This window comes from Microcebus murinus, unplaced genomic scaffold (assembly GCF_040939455.1).
Source record: "Microcebus murinus isolate Inina unplaced genomic scaffold, M.murinus_Inina_mat1.0 scaf008_hap2_Mmur4.0, whole genome shotgun sequence".
NCBI lineage: Eukaryota > Metazoa > Chordata > Mammalia > Primates > Cheirogaleidae > Microcebus > Microcebus murinus.
This window is the reverse complement of record NW_027438954.1, coordinates 842,321-862,997: the sequence shown is the minus strand read 5'-3', so window position 1 is coordinate 862,997 and position 20,677 is coordinate 842,321. Positions and strand designations below refer to the sequence as shown.

Here is a 20,677-nt window from a genome sequence, read left to right as displayed (position 1 = left end):
AAAATTTCCTCAACCACTAGGCTCGACACCTAGATCGGGGGCGGAGGCAGTTTTCAGGACATGGCCGAGATTTGGCGCTGAGCTGTGTCATCGCGAGGTTTAGCAGCCGGCTCCGCAGAGGATCGGAAACCTCGTGGTAGGCGAGATCCCTGCAGGACGGGAGGTTCCTCCCTTCCCCGGAAAAACTCCCAGTCATTTTCATGAAGCCCCGCCTCTCTCCCTTTTAGGAGCGTGTACCAGGTCTCGCGAGATCTCGGGTTTCCTAAAAGCAAGGCGCGGGCGGCATTCTGCGGTGAATTTCAAAGGTCTCGCTGAGGCTAAAATTTAGTATCGCGATAATTCTCAGCGCATGCGGGAGCTGGTGCCAGCAGATTGGCTCCGCCCTTCGGTGCTTCGTGAGATTGTGCGTCATTTGCTTTTCGCTTCGCGTAGGTTGAGATCGGGGCTGTAGCGACTTCGGCTTTGTGGGGAGGAGGGGTCTGGGAAGGGCTGGGCTCAGGCTTTTCCCGTCTGGTGGAGGTTCTCGCGGGATCGCGCGGAAGCAGCAGCGGCTTGGGTATCGACTACAGTAGCCGCGGAGGTGGCGGCAACGTCTTCGGCTCGTGCTGGTCTTAGCCGGTGAGTTCTCGCGGGAACGGGGCTACGTCCTCGTGGGATCCGTTGGCGGTGGCGGAGGTAGCTCGGGGGTTGGGGGGGGAGTGACTAGGGTCGGTCCGCCTGCTGTTAAGATGGCGGCTGAGGCTGATGTCTGTCCGGCCAGGACCCGGGACTGAGGTGTTGGCTATCTGCGTTTTTGACGCCTCTAAGGTACCTGACGTTAAGGAGGTGACGATTGGCGAAACGCTGTGGTGCCGGTAAACCGGACCTGAGACGAAGACCACCCTGTTTCTAGCCCGTTGAGGCGACACTGTTTCCCGGGCCTCAGCCGCGTGTGGGCCCGTCTTTGCCCCCCCCCCCCAATCGGTCAACGCCTCCGTTGTCTCCGCCGCAGTGGGCGGTTTCGGAAGGGTGGGAGGGGAGTCTGGAGTTCGTTGGGGAGTGGGGTTGGGGGTTAGATTGGACAGTGAGAGGGGACCTATCGAAGGCTGATCCCCTTCCCCCTACTTTTGTGTGTGTGTGTGTGGGGGGGCCCGCCTCTGTTCTCAGCCTCTGCGACGACCCAGATGAATCCCCTAGTTTTTCTTGAGATGGGGTCTACTTCTCCAATTCCCATGGTCTTTGAGCTAAGGTTTAGGGATCAAGCCGTACTGTCTCTGATGTACTCCCTCCTCTCCTCTATCATCCCGTCTGATGTTACTTATTTACGTGGATAGTTGAGGCTCATATTTAAGTGGGGAGTCAAAGCTTTTCCCTTTTACCCTTTTCCCAGTCCTTCTAATTTGGACCTTAGCCTGAGTCCCCTAGCCCATCCGGTCTCCTTCCATTGGTCCCCTTGGCGAAGGCGTTGACTACAGCCTGTCCTATTCCCTGCATTTACTCCATCTTTGTGGATGGAACCATAGTAGCCTTCCATTCCTCAGGTCATCACGTCTGTATGACCCTTATCGGGGCCTACAGGGCACTGATTTCTTCAATTCTGCATGCTGCTAGACCACTCTCAAGCAAAACTGTGAATGAGTCTGTGGTTGGATGATTATAGCCTTCGTGGCTTCTTCGTTTGCAGCCCTTAGCCTTTCCTTTTTCATAATCCCCCCCCAAAGGCTGTTGAGAATAACCCTTCAGTAAACTAACTTTTTGTCCTCCATCCCTCCCCCATTCCCCCTTGATAATCTGGGAACAGCCCTTTTTCCTTCCTGGCTCTGAGTTTCTGTAGCCTCTTGGTCTCTGGACATCTATTCTTGCTACTGACCACCTCTTACATGCTTCTCACTTCTTAATCCTCCTATTCCCCACCCTCCATCCTCTTTTTGTGAGAGCTGAATCCCCTAGAGTGAAGGTAGCCTCCTGTCAGGCTCCCCTACATTTTCCCCTCTTCCATGTGCTGGAAAATAGCATTGATTGATTTTGTCCTTCCCTTCAGTCATTGCACTGTTCTACTTTATTTCCTCTTCCCGGCATGCCATCCATCATTACTATAGGCAGTTAGTTCCCAGTCATTTGTTTCCTTTGTAGACAACATATTCAACATTGTATTCTTTTAACCCCAATGCGGTTGCTTAGATTGAGGAGACATCAACATTCCCCAGTGTTGGGAGGCAGCCTGATATGGTGGAAATATTGTGTGCTTTTGGGTCACATCGAACTTTGTGACCTTGGGCAAATTACTTTTCAGATTCTCAGTTTCTTCATCTATAATGGGGGTAGTTGTGTTTATATTAAAGGATTGTTGCTAGAATTAGAAAATTTGTGAAGTGCCAGGCACACAATAAGTTATGATTAGATTTTCTTAGTGTAAGAATATATTGGTAGAAGCATCTATGTCATATGCTAGTTTTATGACCTGGGAAAGAATAAGAGATTTTTGCTTCTTTAACTAAATTTTTGGTATATTTCTAGGTCAGATCTATCATTTTTGTATTTTTCCTCCCTCCTCATAGGCCATAATGTTTGGATGTGATTCCCACTCTTTGTTTCCTTCTACTAGTCTAGGAATTTCAGTGCAAAATCATTGTCTTGGAATGATCACCAGCCATATTGTTCCTGTCAAGAACCACACCCAGGTGTTCTACCTTTTGGAAGGGGTGCCTCAACCCTTGCCCACTCATTCTTTCCACTCCTTCACAGGCAGGCCTCTCATTCACCCTACAAAAGTAATGAAATTTCCTGCCATGCATTTCACAGTGGTAAAGGGGACTTCTGCTGGGTAGTTTTCAGGTGTTCATGCTGCTTTCCCCCTACCTCATTTATTTGGTCCTTAGATCATTGTGGGGATCCGCTATTCGGCATCTTACCAGAGCAGGATAATGCCTATCTGAAAGATCATTTGGAATATCAAGCTTCTTTTCCAAAGTGAATTACTGCTTGTTCTTTATTACACAACCTCCTGTTGTGTTTTTGCTATTTTATATTTTCTAACATACTTATTAAATGGAAATGACTATGTGTGACTTGGAGATAAGTTTTCCTTACTGTTAATATTTTGATTGGACCAATGTTAAAATGAGTGCTTTATCTGATTACCTTGTCTCGATAATGGAGGTTGAAGTGGGAACATGGTGGTAAAAATGTATTAGGATTGAAAATTTACAATGGGTAACCATCCAATAATTAAATGTGAGCTCTAGTTTTGACCTTCAGAGTTTGCTTTATTTAGTTCAAAGTTCTTTGGAGGTAATAGAAATTTCCCCTTTCTCATTGTTTTGAGATTTTGCCTTGGTGCATTTTACTGTGGGTTAAACAGTGATCACAAATTAGTCCTCAATTTGACTCTTGTCATTCAGCATTAGAATAAATGTGGGAATGATAATCTAGGTGTGACCTGAAAGTTTAATTTATTCTAGGTAGATCTCTGAGAAGAGAGGAAGGAGTGGCAATACCAAATAAAAACTTTGTTTAAGGTTCAATGGCAAAATTCAGCCTGAGTTTCCAGGATGTTTATCGTTTGTCTCCCAGTATGGCCAAAAGGCATGTATGAAGGTGAACAATCATTTTTATGTGTACATATTTTTTTCACAAAAATAATAAATTAAAAATTTCCTTAGTATCATTTTATAGTAAAGATAGAAAATTGTCTATAAAACAAACACTATCTCCTGTAATTTCATTTGACTTGAGAACTGAGTTGACTTTTCAGGGGTGTTGTTGGAGTGTCAAAAATATCGTTTATAGCTATTGGTTCTGAATTCTTAAGTTACTGCTCAAAGCAGGGCTTAAAAAATGCAAATCGATATTTGAAGGCTTTTGCTTCAGAAATAATAACTGTGATTATGTTTGAACATTGATAGAATGGTTAACCCCCCCACACACACCCTATTAAATGTGTTGTGTATCTCTCCCCCACCACTGCCTTTTTTTTTTTTTGCAGGTCCTCCAGTAGCTTGACCTGAGTGGGTTAGTGCTCCAGAGGAACCAGCAGACCAACTTGGTCAGGAAGGTTCAGGAAGCTGTTGGAGCAGTGTTGGGATTTCCCACCAGGATGAGTATGACTGGCTGTGATTTTAGGTTAGTTTTTGTAGATCTTTGGGGGTAGTGTTTGTATTTTACTTCCTGGAATGGAGGTAGTGAGGGTGTATGTATTTCTGTTCTATGATTGAGCTACTTTGTTTTCTTCTATTGTCTGGATCTGATGTATGTAGCGCTGGTTGCTTCTTACATTTTAAGCGGAGCTCATTACTGAATTAAATGGAACTATTTAATGCTATCTGTACAAGATTTTTTAAACACCCTAAGCATCATTCACAAAATAAAATTGCAAGATAATATGTCTAATTCTTTTTTAAAGAGCTAATATGAATATTTCAAGCATATAAAAATTGAATAATATAGTGATTTCCCCCCCATGTACTCATCACCAGCTTTAACAGTATCAACTTGCAGTTATTTTGTTTCATCTATATTTCTATCCACTGACCGCCCTCCCCCCCAGTGGCTTAATTTGAAGTAAATCCCTACTGTCATATTTTTATTTGTAAAATATTTGTTTGTCTCTCTAAAAGGCAAGGGTTCCACAACTGAAAAAATTAATGGTGATTTTTTTAATATCAAATATAAAACTGGTGTTCAAATTTCCCTGATTTTCTCAGTTTTGTTTTCTATGGTTTGTTTTAATTGGGATCCAGAGAAAGTCCATTTATTGAAAAAGGGTTGATATAACTCTTAAATCCATTTTAATCTGCAGGTTCTGTCCCTTTTGGTTTTTTCTTCTGAGTTATTTGTTGAAGAAATTGTCCTATGGGGTTTCCCCCTCACATGGGGATTATAACCTAGTAGTAGTGCTAACCCATTTTTGCTAAATTAAAGCCTCTGGAGGACCTATTATAGTTGAACAATGGCAGTAATCTCCTGTATCCCTGTTGGAGTTGATACTGCTGGCCTAGGCACTAACCTAAAATAACTAGTCATGGATTCCTTTTTCTGTGGCAAAGTCTGATTTGATACCTGACTTCAGTTCCATGTCTTGGTCCTGCTCACTGCTCCACATGAGAAGTAGGACTCCTGGTAGAAGCAGCTAATGTTTCCTAGATAATGGCCTGATTGTGCCTTTGGGGTTTTTCATGCATGGTTTCAATTTCTTAGGTGATTTAGTTATTGTACTACTTATAATGTTGCTTTTTATTCTTTTGATGTTGATATCTCAGCTACTCTGACCCATAACTTCTAAGCTATTAAGACTCTGGGAGGCCGAGGCGGGCGGATCGCTCGAGGTCAGGAGTTCGAAACCAGCCTGAGCAAGAGCAAGACCCCGTCTCTACTATAAATAGAAAGAAATTAATTGGCCAACTAATATATATAGAAAAAATTAGCCGGGAATGGTGGTGCGTGCCTGTAGTCCCAGCTACTTGGGAGGCTGAGGCAGGAGGATTGCTTGAGCCCAGGAGCTTGAGGTTGCTGTGAGCTAGGCTGACGCCACAGCACTCACTCTAGCCTGGGCAAAAAAGTGAGACTCTGTCTCAATAAATGAATGAATAAATAAATAAGACCTGGTAATGAGTTCCTCTGTCAGTCCATACTGTTCTTGAAATGGCAGTATTTTAAAACAATAGTTTTTGAGAGCTTCCACTTATATCCTGATTTTCAGCTATTATACATGACCTTAGTTTTTCTATTGTTTTTCATTTTATTTGATTGCAAAATGATGTTTTCTCCAGCATAAAGTCCTTTAAATTGTTCATTTCTTTCCTTGTGCAATATTGACCATTCTAAGATCTGCTCTGAGAGTGGATGTTGGACACATAGGCTCCGGCCAGGTTTGACTTAGGCACAGATGGGCTTGTGCCTACCTTTAAAATAAGAGTAATTTCAAGTTGAAGCAGCAAAAAGAGTGGAGGTCATCATGAATGAAAGTTTTTGAGGTGTTTAGATGAAATATGAGTGTGAATCACCAGTGCTATGGATCATAAATTCAGGCTTTTCAATAATTTGTTTATTAATGGAGAAATAAATCACTAGTTGAAAATTGACTAAATATTAAATATGCGATTTCTTGGAATTGCAGTAAGCTCATGAATTCAACAAAAATAATTTAGAGCACATTGGATATAGTGATATATTTACTCCTGAGTTTTCTGTAGTTGGGAAGTTTGAACAAGATCACTTAAACCTGATTCTGAGTTTGTGAAACTAGGATAACTGTAGATTATTGGTACAGAACTTTGTATTTCAGTAATTGAATTTTTCCCACAGTTCTTAACAGCTGCAAGTTCACAGTGAAAATGCTGGATTTTTTTCTTTTGTTGTGCTGTTTTCAACCATGAATTCGAAGTGTTATTGAAATGACAAACTTGGTTGCTTTGAAAATATTTGCTCTTCACATTCCACGTTGCTTTTCCTGGAGTAAGATTAAGTTGAAATCTTTTGTGTAGCTGTAACCATATTAGACTGCTACAGTGATCTCACTATAAGGTTGATAGTCACAAGCACTTGGGTTCCTTGGTGTTTTGTTGTGTTGTTCTCTGACTTGCTTCTTCAATAACTGCTTACCAGATGTTTATATGTGTTAATGTCAGGGATAATTCAGCTCTTGAGATTCTTTGGAAGCCCTCTCATTTGATGTGTCATAGGGGTTGAGTTGCTAAAACTTGATATACTTGTTGGCCAGTTTGGTTTTCTGGTTATAGAAATGCTTTCAGATAGTGAAGGAGTGGCTCTCTGAGTAAAACAACTGTATAGGTTTTGTTCGGGCTGTTAACCTGAACATTTTCAATTTCGAGTTCTCTTAAAAAGTTTTTAATCATTTGGCTTTAAAAATTGCAGTTGGTGACATAGATCGATCCCAGAATGTGATTTTACAGAAAGTTGGAATTTAATTTCTTACGAATGTATCACTGGAGATTGGGATTGTAGATCTGATTCAGTCTGGATTGCTGCTGATTGAATTCGATGAATGTTAAAATTCTTCTTCAACCCAAGATTCTGATTGTATAATCTTAGGTGTTGAAAGAAAGCAGTTTTTCCTTGGCAATAGTTACTAAGTGGTGACTAAAAGGGACTAAGAGTAGGGAGATAAATTATTCTGGAATGACCTTTTACTACAATCATTTAGATTTAAAAGATTGGTGAGTCTGAACATACTGTTGTGAATTTATGTACCACTTTTAGCACAACCCATGTTTTAACTCCTTATAATTAGATATCAGAGATAATTGCTCTAGCAATATTTGGGTATATTGCATTTGGTGGCTGCTCATGTTTTGGAACGGTTTTGGAAGATTGCTTTGATGGGTACATTATTTGCTAGGATTATTGTCTTCCTTGTCTTTTATAGTGAGGCATGTTTCTCCTAGTTTTTGCTTTTTATTTTTACTCCCATTCCTCTTTATTACTGTATTCTTTTTGTTTTTATTTTTTTGCTTCTAGATATTTATTAGAAGTGAATATTACTGTATTCTACCAGTCGAATTCTTACAGGTGGAAAGACCTTTCAGCACAGTGATTAAGAACAGGGACTCTTAGAGCCAGACTCATTGAGTTCAAGTTCTGGCTCCATTTCTTACCTCTGGTAAGTGGTAAAGAGTATCACCTGGAAACTTTGGAGATACAAAACCTGCAGCCTGTCCCAGACCTACAGAATGGTCTGGGAATCACTGGCAAAAGACAGTGGTTGGCACCGAATGTTAACTATTTTTTATTTTGGACTCTACTTTCCCAATCTCTAAGTAAAACATTCCCCTCTTAGTGCTGTTTAGTACTGCCTTCAGCTGGAAGCAATTTTGAGATCCTCCATTGCAGTCATTCTCAAAATGTCCCCAGATCAGTGTTCCTCTCTATTTCCTGCAAATTGGCAGCTGGACCCAGAGGCTTGATAAATTTCAAGTTTATTCCCTTTGGCAAATATATTGGTAGGGGTGTGTTCATTAGCAACATTCATTATGTTATGTCTTGAATTTTTTTGGATCCATTAATTTGTTGGTGGCTGCAGAATGGTTATGTTATAATCATTTGATTTCATCTATTAACTGGAATAATTTTGTGATATGTTTCCCCTCATCTCTTTATCTGGTTACTCGATATACTTTATATGGGAAGGCCAGAATAAATACTCAGTTTTTAAAAAACATAGCTTTCAAGATAATGAATTGGTTCCCTGACATCCTCAAAAGGTTACATTTATATGTATATGTGTATTTGTAACTATGTATTCATGGATGTAAACATTTGGTGGATTTCAATACTTTGTAGTTCTGACCCTGGGGAAGTTCATATTGTCCCACTTTTGGCTGTTAGGGCTGTCTTAAAGTTGGCTCTTGATTAGTTTGTTGTTGTTGTTTGAGACAGGGTCTTACGCTGTCTCCCTGGGCTGGAGTACAGTGGCATCATTATAGCTTGCTACAACCTAAAACTCCTGGGCTCAAGCAGTCCTCCTGCCTCAGCCTCCTGAGTAGCTGGAACTACAGGTGCTCACCACCACGCCTGGCTAATTTTTCTGTTTTTTTGTAGAGACTCAGTCTCACTCTTGCTCAGGCTGATCTCCAATTCCTGGGCTCAAGGGATCCTCCCACCTCAGCCTTCCAGAGTGCAAGAATTACAAACATGAGCCACCACGTTGGCCCTGATTGTTCTTGACGTGATCTCTAGTATCTAGTGGTCAGTTTCCTTGCTATCTGGTATGTCAAGATGTTCTAGGCTCATTCTTGTGCTTTTCTGCCCCAGACCTGGAATTAGCTAATGAGATTAAGATAAAAAGGTGAAGTCAAAGGACATTCCCTCTTTTGCCATGGGTAGCTTTGAGCTTTGTACCCAGTTCTACTTTTCTCTTTCCACTTAACCTCCCCAGGCTGCTCTTCATTCTTCCCTACCTTTTTATTAGAATTTAGGTAGAAAGGTTTGAGATGCCTTGATAATAGTAGAAAGAGCATGGAGCCCAGACAATTTTGGGTTTGGGGGCTGGCTACTTACTAGTTCTACCAGTTTGGGCAAGCTAACCTATCAGTTGTTTCATTCAGGGAAATGGTTTATTCATACAGTTATTGGAATTAAATGAGAAAATGTAAGGTGTTAGTACACTGTAGATGATCAATAGGTAGTAATTTATTTAATGTACAATTATACTTAACCCCTTCAACAGCTCAGGGGTGGGCAATAAGGGTGGTGAAGTGTGATGGTTGGTTAGCAAAACATATCTGGATCCTTTGGGTCTTGTGGGATCATCAGTGGTGGGGATGGATAGGGTTTGTTCTTTGGTCATTTTGGGTCTGAGACTTTGGCCAGTGATAACTGAATGTTCCACCAGAGTAGTTTTTCACTTTGCAAAGTTTTAGGAGTCACATTCATATCCTCTGAAGGATCCTACCCATTATGGTGGTGATGTATATATTGGTTACTTTGATCTCTCTCCATCTACACAGCCCACTAGTGTTCAAGGTTCTTTTGTTCAGGGTTCTGCTGTAACCTTAGTAACCCACAATGAGTCTTCTTAATAGTCATCAATGTCATCACTATTACATACTTGAGTAGCACCATATATAGCAGATTAGAAAAGAGGTAAATATCCCTTTTAACATTATACATAATGTCTAAAATACAATGTGTGGCCACATAGTAAGTACTCAATAAATGGAAACCATCATTCAACTTTTAAATTAATATTACATCTTCCTTTTCTCCCTTACGTCTTACCTCTTTTCATTCAGTTCAACAAGCATTTACTGAGTGTTTCTGAATACAGGAGTAAGGGACATAAAATGAAAGAGACTTGGTCTCTGCCCTTGAGAAACTCACAGTCTACTTAAGGACTGTGAGATCATGTTTAAAGTTCCTTAGCCTTTTCCTTTGTGTCATCATTTCTTCCCCTGTGCTGTCCATGCATGATATAGCCTGTTTATTGTTTCTCAAAGCCCTCCTAATTCTGTGTGCCTCCCAGCCTTTGAGTCTGCTGATACGTGAGAAAGCCTACAATTGTCTTCTATGAATACAGGGTAATATCAAGAAAAAACCTTTGGGCCAGGATTGGATTTCAAAGTGGTATATGCGGTTGATACTATAGTACCAGTTTATGGTCTTTAGATGGACCTACACCTGGTCTCCTGCCTCTGTCCTATTGCTTTAACTGCCTGCCTTCCACTTCTTTCTCCCTCCCTCCCCTGTACCTTCCCCTTAAAATGTTTGCTACATAAAATACAGGCTCCTATACCCAGTTCAATACCAGATGAATCAGGTGTATAAAGAGACAGCTGTATTTCATATAAACTAGGATTTGAGTGGGCCTAGGGTGTATCACCAAATTTCTATTCTTATCTATAAAATGATCATCAAAAAGCCTACTTCATAGGTTGCTGTGAGCATTGAAATGAGATAATATATTTTAAAATGTTTAAATTATAGAGTATTCCACAAAAATAAGGCCATTATAATTTATGTAAAATAAGTACTTAATAGCTATGTTACTTGGGGCAAATTACTTCATCGGTGAGCCAGTTTCCTCATCCTTTAAGTGACAGTGATGATATATCATTAATTGAACAAAGCTTTATTGAGGGCATACACATTGCTGCCACATACTGGGAATACAAAGATAAGCAATTGAAAAATGGAGGATAGTGTGGTCTACTAAGGGAAGGAGACCTATAAATCACACTCAAAAAGGAATAATATATGAGGAATGAACAAAATGTGCTATGGCAGTTTACAAGAGGGTATCAAGGAATGTCACACAGAATTTTGTTAAGAGTTAAGCAAGATAATACTTCATGAACTCAAAAATGCTATGCAAAGTCAGTTAAACATATTCCAAATGAATCAGTAGGCTCAACCATTATTTCATTTCTTCATGGACTTATACTTTAGATGCATTTATTTCTTTGAGTTAGATTTTATGACCTATTTAAGGGTGTTATGCACTTCTATAATAGAGTACCCCTGAAAGTAATGCTTTTGTCTAAGGGTTTTTTCCATCCATTATATCATCATTTTCTAGTTTCAATCACTGACCTAAATCAGGAAAAACTAGAAAATACGTGCATATTTGGGGGGATATTCATAATCCCACCACAATATTTAATCACCATTAACATTTTGGTATAGTCCCATCTTTAATGATAAGGGTACTGTTTAAAGTATAAGGAAAGACCGCTCAGTAGAAAATTAGGGACAGACTTTTCTCAGAATAGGAAACTAAAAATATCTAATAACAAGAGAAGATACTCAAACTAAGAAATGTAAATTAAAATGAGGTCTTTTTAAATCATTACATTGGCAGAAAGTAATTTAATAATATTGAGTAATGGCAAAAGGTATAGGGAAGAGTCAGGTCTTATAATACTGCTCACCGGTATTATAAATTGATACAGCTATTTGGAGGTGGTTTAGGCAAGTTGCAAGACAGTACATACTATATGGTGTTATTTATGTTTTTAAAAAACTAGAGCAAACTGATAAGTTTATTTGGGAGATATGGTCATGGAGAACTTTAGCTTTTTCTGGAATGTTTACATTTCTATTCCTGAGAAATTTAAAATATACTAAAAAATACAGAGAATAATACAACAAAAACCCCCTATTCCTACCTCCCCTCCAGAATTGACTATTTTTAACATTTATTTTTGCCTTAAATCTTTTTGCTGGGGGCAAGAGTAATACAGGTTGAACATCCCTAACCCAAAATTAGAAATGCTTCAAAATCCAAAACTTTGAGCACAGCCATGACGACATGAATGGAAAATTCCACATATAAATATTTAACACAAACTTTGTTCCATGCACAACATTATTAAAAATATCTTCAGGATATGAATTTCATGTTTAGACTTGGGTCCCATCCTCAAGATACCCCATTATGTATATGCAAGTATTCCAAAAGAAAAAGAGAAATCTGAAGCACTTCTGTTCCCAAGCATTTTGGATAAGAGATATTCAACCTGTATAGGTAAAGGGAAATACTTTTTTAATACCCAGCATTTCCTTCCTCCCTGCAGTCAGTACCATGAATTGCTTGAATTTTTATAGTGTGAGTATGGAATTACTCATGTAAGTAAAAATTCAAAAACTATGTAATGGCCACATAAAAAATCTATTATTACTTAAATTTGTATGCTACTTTGGAGTTTTTTAATTCATTTAGTAAGAATAGGACTTTTTTATGTCGCTTGCTCATTTTATTATAATTCATGTTTGAAAACGCTTTCCTGACTTTGTTTTTAAGTAATGTTCTTCATGATATAGAAGTATGGCTTATTGTTGAAAAAAATACAGATAAGCACACAGATCTCCTGAAATCCCATAACTCAGACATAAACACTATTAACATTTTTGTGTGTTTTTTTTCTTCTGAGGTTTTTCTTTATCCGTTAATAATATATTCTTTTTTCAGAAATATTCTTTTTAAAAATGTTCTCACCTCTCTTCCAGCTTAAGAAAAATTTCAAACATAAAAATACTGAAAGAATAGCATAGTGAACATCTGTATACCGCCAGGTAGATTCAACAATTTTTAAGATTTTGCCATATTAGATTTATATGTACATACATGTGTTGAATTTTTCTGAAGCATATCAAGTAAGGATGACACTTCATCTTTAAATCCTTTAGCATATATGCCTTAAGAATAAGAGCATCTCCTAAAAAACCGCAATGCCATTTTCACACCTAGGGGATTTGTTACCTAGTTAGATTAATATTATCTACTATCCAGTTCATGTTCACATTTCCTCAGTTGTCCCCAAAATGTCTTTTTAGCAGTTTTCTCCAAACCTGTGTAGCAATGGTGTTTTTAAATTTGCCATTCCCACTTCTATAGCATTTTTAATGGCTGCATTATATTCTGCATGATATTCATAATTTATTTCCAGTTCTTTGTGTTCATATGTTCAAGTCCCTGTTTCTCATGATCTAAAACAGTGCTTGTCACCACATATATTCACCAGCAAATTGGTATTAACTGAGCAGCACCTAAGTGGACACATAGCTACTACAGTAATAGGGTATTGGGCAGGGGGGAGGGGGGCGGGCATATACATATATAATGAGTGAGAAGTACACCATCTGGGGGATGGTCATGCTGGAGACTCAGACTTGTGGGGGAAGGGGGGAATGGGCATTTATTGAAACCTTGAAATCTGTACCCCCATAATATGCCAAAATAAATAAATAAAAATAAAACAGTGCTTGTTAGTACACAGTAAGCATTTGATAAGTAAGTGTTGAATGAAGGAAAGAAGCATAAGTATGTCCCAATAGATAAATCTTCATGACATCTATGTTTATTTCCTTAAACTTCTATACTTGGAATGTAAAACTTTAAGGCTTTTGATATTTATTGCCAAATTGCCCTTTAGAAAGACGATCCTACATTTTTCACTGTGGTATGTTTAGTAGCTCCATGATTTACAATATTAACACCTCAGGATAAGCCTTGATAAATTAGTATTGCAGGAGAGTATAAAGCTGGATATAGCCAGCCAGTATAGTTGCCATAATAGCTCCACTCATACATCTTCTACCATTTTTTTTTCCAGAGACTACCTTGACTCCTCCAGCCTGGAGTGCTTGCAGTCTGTTAACCTAGTCTGGAGTCCATGTCCTTGCCCCTGAGATTTCCTCAGATATCTTGGTATAGGAAGTATAGTTTCAAGAGATGTGGACATCACTTGAAAACAACCTTTTATATCCAGGATTTTAGAATTTTTTGCTTTTAAAAAGTAAAGGCAGACTTTGGTGGCCTTCAAATCTCTTTGGGTAAACTCAGATCTCTCCTAGCATACAGATTATCAACAGCTTTAAAATGGTAGTCTTCTCCATGTCCAACAGAAAAGCTGGGTGAGACCCTATATTTAATATCATCATATCAAAGTCCTTATTTTGTAGGCCCAGATATAGGGATAATGACTTGTCCAAGGTAACATGGCTTGATAGTGGTGGAGTTAGGCATTCAACCCAGGTTAACTAGTCCAGTATTGTTTCTACTATGCTATATCTTTCCTTAAAACTTATCTCTCTTTCTAAATATGGCACCAAGTATCATCCATAGGAGTGCAGAATAAATGGCCCTCTTCCTTTAAGAAACTTACCCCAAAAATGGGGAAAATTTTAAAAAGAGAGTAGAAAGTGAATGTGAGAAAGGCCAAAATCCAAAGAAAGCTGTTTCTTTGCCCTTTTCACCATGGTTACTACTTTCTAACATGAGGTCAATTTGGAGCTCTTTGATGGGAAAATTCTATTTAACTCTGTGTGTGTGTGTGTGTGTGTGTGTGTGTGTGTGTGTGTGTGTGTGTAAAAACCAGTAGGTGGAACTGAATTTCCTGCTTGTAAAACTTTCAAGGTGAAATGATGTTTTCTTTGTGTGTGTGTGGGTTCTAGTAAAACTTTATTTACAGAAACAGGCAGTGGGCTGGATTTGGTTCATAACTAGTCATAGTTTTCCAATCTGATATATTATAAAGTGATGTTTTCTAAGCCTATCTTATTTTCCCTTCCTTTTCAACTGTTTTAAATTATAAAGGTAACATGTTTGCTGTTTTAAAAAAAGTTCAAACAAAATAAAATAAAATGTTGTGCCTTTTAACATTTACATACTATGCTTATCATTTACATACTATACATATTTTTATATGTTAGAACATATGGCTCAGCTTTTTAATGACTGCATTGCACTCTGAAGTATGGATCTACTATAATTTAATCGTTCCTTATTGTTGAGTCTTACAAATAGAATTGTTTCTGGGTAAAGGGGTGGTACCAATTTAAAGTTTTGACAGGTACTGGCAAAATGACCCTCAAAAAGGTTATATTGAATTGACATTCCCATTAGCAGTGTGTCTGTGAGTTACCTCTTCCCTGCCTCTATCTGCCAAAGATGTGGGATATTGTTGATCTTTTTAATTTTTTTATTTTTGAAACAGGGTCTCACTCTGTTGCCTGGATTAAAGTGCAGTGGTATCATCGTAGCTCACTGCAACTTCAAACTCATGATCTCACGTGATCTTCCTGAGATTCAGCCTTCCAAGTAGCTGGGACTACAGGTGTACCCCACTGTGCCTGGTTAATTTTTCTAATTTTTGTAGAGATGGGGGTCTTGCTGTGTTGCTCAGGCTGGTCTCGAACTCCTGGCCTGAAGTGATCCTCTTGTCTTAGCCTTCCAAAGTGCTAGGATTACAGGCGTGATCTTTTTAATTTTAATCAGTCTGATGAGTGAGAAATATTACCTCCTAGCTTTGATTAGCATTTTTCTAACTACTAGTGAAGATGAGCAAATGTTTCTATCCTCTGCAGATTACAAGTTTATGCCCTTTTACTTCATTTAAACTTGGATTATTTGTCATACTCAATTTTGAGAGTTCTTTGTATATTGGAAATAGTAACCCTCTTTCCATCTTATTGTACATATTTTCTGTTTATGATTTGAAATTTTTATGTAGTCAAATCTCATTTTTTTATTGGTTCTCAGTTGCATGTCTCTTGGAAGGCTTTTTCTCTGCCAAGATTGCAAGAATATTTCCCTACATTGTCTTCTAATAACTTTTATAGTTTGACTTTTTATGTTTAAGTAATAGTGTGAAGTATTTTCATCCACATAGTTAGCCAGTAGCTCCTATTTTCCATCCTGGGAAAGGCTGTTTGATCTTTAAAAATATCCTCAGCTTAAAAGTGAATTATTTGCAAAAGTGTAGTTTGTTTTTTAAAAAAAAAAACAACTTAGAAATTTGTGCCAAATAAGAAACCTGGCTTGATTACTTTTAGCTCTTTAGTTTTTGAGAATGATTGAGATTGGTCATGTTTAATACTTAATATTTATCTTGGACTGAAGGCAGAGTGTTATAGATAGTGCTTTAAGGGATCTTAGTTATTGTATTTCTATTTTTCATATGTTTGAGGCCCAGATTGTCCCAAGGTCATAAAGCCAGTTGGCGGCTAAGAACTAGAGTACCTTTTCAACAAGTACCTTTCAAATATTAGATAAAAATGTTTTAAAGCAACAAATTGTTAATATAGTTTTGTTTATTTAAAAACATTTGGAATTATTATGTGCCTGGTCTGTGTGTGGTGCTATTAAATTTACTCTAACAGAGCCAGTTTTTTCTATATGTTGGGTTGTATCTTTATTTTTAATGGCGTTGTCTTACGGTTTTATTATTGATAAATTAATTTGATCCTCATAATAGCCCTGTGGAGTTGAAATTATTTTCATCATATTGAAAAGAGTTTGCTGCCACGTTGATAATTGCTATAAATAACTTGCTCTTTTAAACCATACAAAAGAATCTTTGTCTCTTTTCCTTCTAAAAATCATTTGAACTAGCTGAAAATAGTTCAGATCCAGTTAAAATTTTTGATCAAGTGGCATGGTCTGACCTGAACATTATTTAGTAGACTACCCTTTGGAGAAGTATAATTTGAGAAAGACTGGAACCTCCTAATCTCATTGTCATCAAAGTAGAGTTTACGTTTTTTTTTTTTAATGTCAGCACTTAAGGCTGGAGATTAATACATACTATATGTTTTCATTCATATGTAGGTAATGTGTAGAAAGGTTGAAAAGGCCAACTCCTTTTGCTTTTGGTCAGATCTATGTATCTATATTTGTATCTGTCTATAGACTATCTAGCAGTAAGGTTTGCTGCCCTTGAATTAATCTAGAGCTAAAAGAAATAGAACAAATAACAATATTGCTTACTCTTTGCTGGGCAAAATTCTATGAGATAGACTTGTTTATTTTACAGAGGTGACTGACTCAGAGCTATGGTAACTTGTCTAAGATCATATACCTACTAAATGGAACTTAAGCCCAGGTCTTTCTGATTTCCAGGCCTTTTCCATTATGCCGTTCTCTGCTTCATTTTGACTTTTCTTACAGTAGTATTCCTCAGTCTCTACCTTTATTTTTTTCAAATCTACATGTATGGAGGCAAATAAATATATTACTGAGATCTCTGCTCCTCCCTCCATATAGACAGATCTTTTGTCAGAATATGTTAAGGCTTCTAAAACCCAGCTTTTATTTAAACATATACTTAATCCAGCCTCTTAATACAAGGTTTGTGCTTTTTCTATCTTTCCTTAGGATGTAGAACAAGAGGATTTTATCCACGAATACTGAATTCCTCCTTATATAGAGGAGGTTTGATCTGTAGGTATGCTACCTGTTTCTCTGTAAACCCAGGGACATGAGAGAGTTGGAGCTAAACAGTGCAAAAGGGTTGGAATTCTGTTTTCTTTGGCATCTGGTAGTGTCTTTATTGCATTTGACAGTAGTCTATCATGTGTCCTTGGGGAAAATACCATACACTTGTGTTTTATAAATGAAAGAGAAATACAAGTGAAAACATTATAGTGGCTAAGCAGACAATGTCTTGGGGGGTTTTTTAGGGCAGTGGTTCCTAATGTTTTTCAGGTCATGGATCCCTTTAAGATCCAGCAGTGTGAAAGCTGTTGATCATCTTCCCAGAAAAATACCCACATATGCAAATTTTTCCATGAAATTTTAGGGTTTTTGTGGTGGTGCCTCAGTGTAGGATGAGAAAAACTAAAGATTTCTCTACACTTAATTTTCTCTGTGTGTCATTAAGAGAATGTCCAAATTGCTATGTTGTTTGTAAATGTTCTTAGCACGTTTAAGGTAGGGTAGGCTAAGCTCTTATGTTTGGTAGGTAAGTTGTACTGAATGCATTTTTGATTTAATATTTTCAGCTTAAAATGAATTTATTGGAACATTACCCCATCATAAGTTAAGGAGCATCTGTATATATTTCTAGGCTATGTTTTTTCTATACTGTGGCCAAAGGTGAAAGCTAGGATAATTGTTTCACTTTTGTTAGAGGTGTACTCTGCTTTATGCAAATTTAATCACTAAAGATCAAATTTTTTTTTGAAAGGGAAGAGGATCATAGTTTGTGTTTATTGATAGTTTGTGTTTATGTGCTGTGTTGATCTTGTAAGTGATTTCAGCTTTTCTTTGGACACTAGGAAGTTGTAATTTAATTCTGTGCTTTCACGTACTATGTTGCCTTTATATTACCATTGCCTCTAATTCTTTTTTCTGATTTTTTTCTTTTTATTTTCTACATTTCTATACACTTGGCTATTTCATAGTATCTCAGTGCTCTACATATATATGTTCATAACTATTTGTTGAATGGAAAGATGAAGGTTCCCTCAGTTGAAAATTTCACTGAGTTTATTAGGATTCTTTTAGTTTTGCTAAACATTTACTGAATAGTCATTTATTTATTTATTAATGAACTAAATGGCAGTTCCTGTGCTGGTGACAGGAATGCAAAGATAAATCCAACACAGTCCCACTCTTGCAGAACTCAGTCTAATGGGGAGACAAGTTTGTTGATTGAGAGTATATGCAGGATACAGTGGGGGCACAAAGAGAGTGACCAGTTTTCCTCTGGGGGAAGAGGACATCTGACAAGCCCCTATAGAAGAGGTGACATTTAAGCTGAGCTTTAGGGGATGTGCAGGTAGCGGCCATTTTAGCAGAGAGAGCAGTGAGTTTAAGGTATCAAAAATCTTGAATGTTAGGGAAAGCTGTAAAAAGCATGACATGGCTAAAGCATGTGGGGAGCTGAGGGGACTATTATGTAATATCATGGCACTGGTAAGAGAGGTAGGCAGTGACCAGGTCCTCGAGGTCTTGGATGCTGGTTTTAAGTAAGGAATTTGTACTTGATGTAGGTAGATTTTGAGTTTTGGGAGATTGCTCTGGCAGCAATGTGGATGATGGAATGTGGATCTGGCAGGATCTTTAATTTATGAGATTTTAAAAACATACAAAAATAGAAAATAGTATAATGAACGTCCATGTAACTGTCACCCAGCTTCAACAGTTATCAACACAAGGCTGTTGTTTTATTTACACCCCACTCCCTCCCTCCATTATTTTAAAGCAAATTCCTAAGTTAGTAGCCAATTGGAAAAGCATATTTAGTAATAGCTAATACAGTGGCTCTCAAGGCTACCCTGTGCAGCCAAATCACCTATACCTGCTGTCCCCAACCCCTGGGCCTTGGACTGGTACCAGTCTGTGGTCTGTGAGGAATAGGGCTACACAGCAGGAGGTGAGCAGCAGGTGAGCTAGGGAAGCTTCATCTGTATTTACAGCCACTCTCCATCATCACCTGCTGTCACATCAGTGGCAGCATCAGATTCTGCATTATAGTGAGTTGTATAATTATTATATGTTACAATGTAGTGATAATAATAGAAATAACATGCACAATACATGTAATGTGCTTCAATCATCCCAAAACCACCATTCCCCCCCCCACCACCCCCACATGGAAAAATTGTCTTCCATGAAACCAGTCCCTGGTGCCCAAAAGGTTGGGGACTACTGACCTAAGCAGCCTGAAAAAAAAATTTAAAAAGCCAGTCCCCAGCTCAGACCTATTGAATTAGATACTTGTATGGCCAGGCACTTTCAGTTTTCAAAGTAAGTCTCAGGTGAAGTAAATTATTTATAATATGATTTTTAAGTAACCTGACTTCTGACAAATGAAAATATTTTCCTGAATTCATTGAGTGCTGCTTGTGCTCCTTCTGGGTGAAATTAACCTACTAGATAGGGCAGGCTTTTCCGTGGGCAAATTCTTGAAATTTGAGTAAAGAATGATAGTTTAGAGCAGGCGTCCTCAAACTACAGCCCCGTGGGCCACATGCGGCCCACCAAGGACATTTATCCGGCTCGCCGTGTGTTTTTGCCACTGCTGCTTGTCCTGCTTAGCAGACTAGTCTCAGGCCCACAGTGCGCATGTGTGGAATGTGCGCAGCACTCTCCAACGGTCTGAGGGACAGTGAACTAGCCCCCTGTTTAAAAAGTTTGAGGACCCCTGGTTTAGAGGCTGATTTCTTAATTTTCTGTCAGAAATGGGCAAGGCTGAGAAAGCGTTTGCATCTTTGAAACTAGATGTGATGAGGTATGAGGGAATAACCAGTCATTGTTACAATTGATCTTTTGCACCAACTCCAGCCACAAATAAGGAACGGGATGGGAAAAGGAAGGGGGTGGGGAACATAATTCTTAAAGAGTAGACTAGGATAATTCCAGAGTACCAGTTGAAAATTTGTAGACAAGGAGTCTCTTCGTTAATTTTCATAACTTAAATTTAGGCGTTGCTGTTTTTTTCTGTTGAGAATGCTAAGAGAAGGGCTCCTTGACATGCTGCCATTTCCTCTCTACTGGCAAAACTGATCATCTATAACTTGGTTGAACCCTGTTTTGTTGCCTAGTTCTTCTGATGGCCAGTTTCTCTCTCTAAGTAACTGGGAATAAATAACCAGAAGGATAACTCCTGGATATGTAGCTTCCCAGGACTGTAGAGTAGATGTTGCAGGGGATGTGGTCTCAGATACCATTCTCACCTCCAAAGTCAGTGTTGGAGGTTTCAGATTTCTTTTTCTTGATATTCCTGCCTTTGTTTTCTTTGAGCTTACTGCAGTGCAGAAAAACACCCGGAGCAAGCATATACACTTAATCTGAAGTATTGTGCTTTCAGATTTTAAATGAGATACTCTTGTCAAGGTATTTCTGTAATTTCCACATTTCTCTTGAGTAAATGCTATTCTTCATTTGCTTTATTATTACATCTGTCAATGTTCAGTGAAGTCTAGGTCAGCATTACCCCAGGGCACATGAGACTCATGT

General features: G+C 38.4%; 1 protein-coding gene across 5 annotated transcripts in view; it reads left to right on the top strand.

Moving 5' to 3' along the window:
- The first annotated feature begins 292 nt into the window (after positions 1 to 292).
- HUWE1 (HECT, UBA and WWE domain containing E3 ubiquitin protein ligase 1) overlaps positions 293 to 20,677 on the top strand; it is a 152,067-nt gene continuing 131,682 nt past the window's right edge. For 4 of the 5 annotated variants that reach the window (XM_075999809.1, XM_012746599.2, XM_020285090.2 and 1 more), the window contains exons 1-2: positions 294 to 618; positions 3,965 to 4,101. The gene's annotated coding sequence lies outside the window, so the exon portion shown is untranslated. Of the gene's footprint in view, positions 619 to 3,964; positions 4,102 to 20,677 lie in introns of all 5 variants that reach the window. The other variant, XM_075999810.1, reaches the window with a different exon arrangement.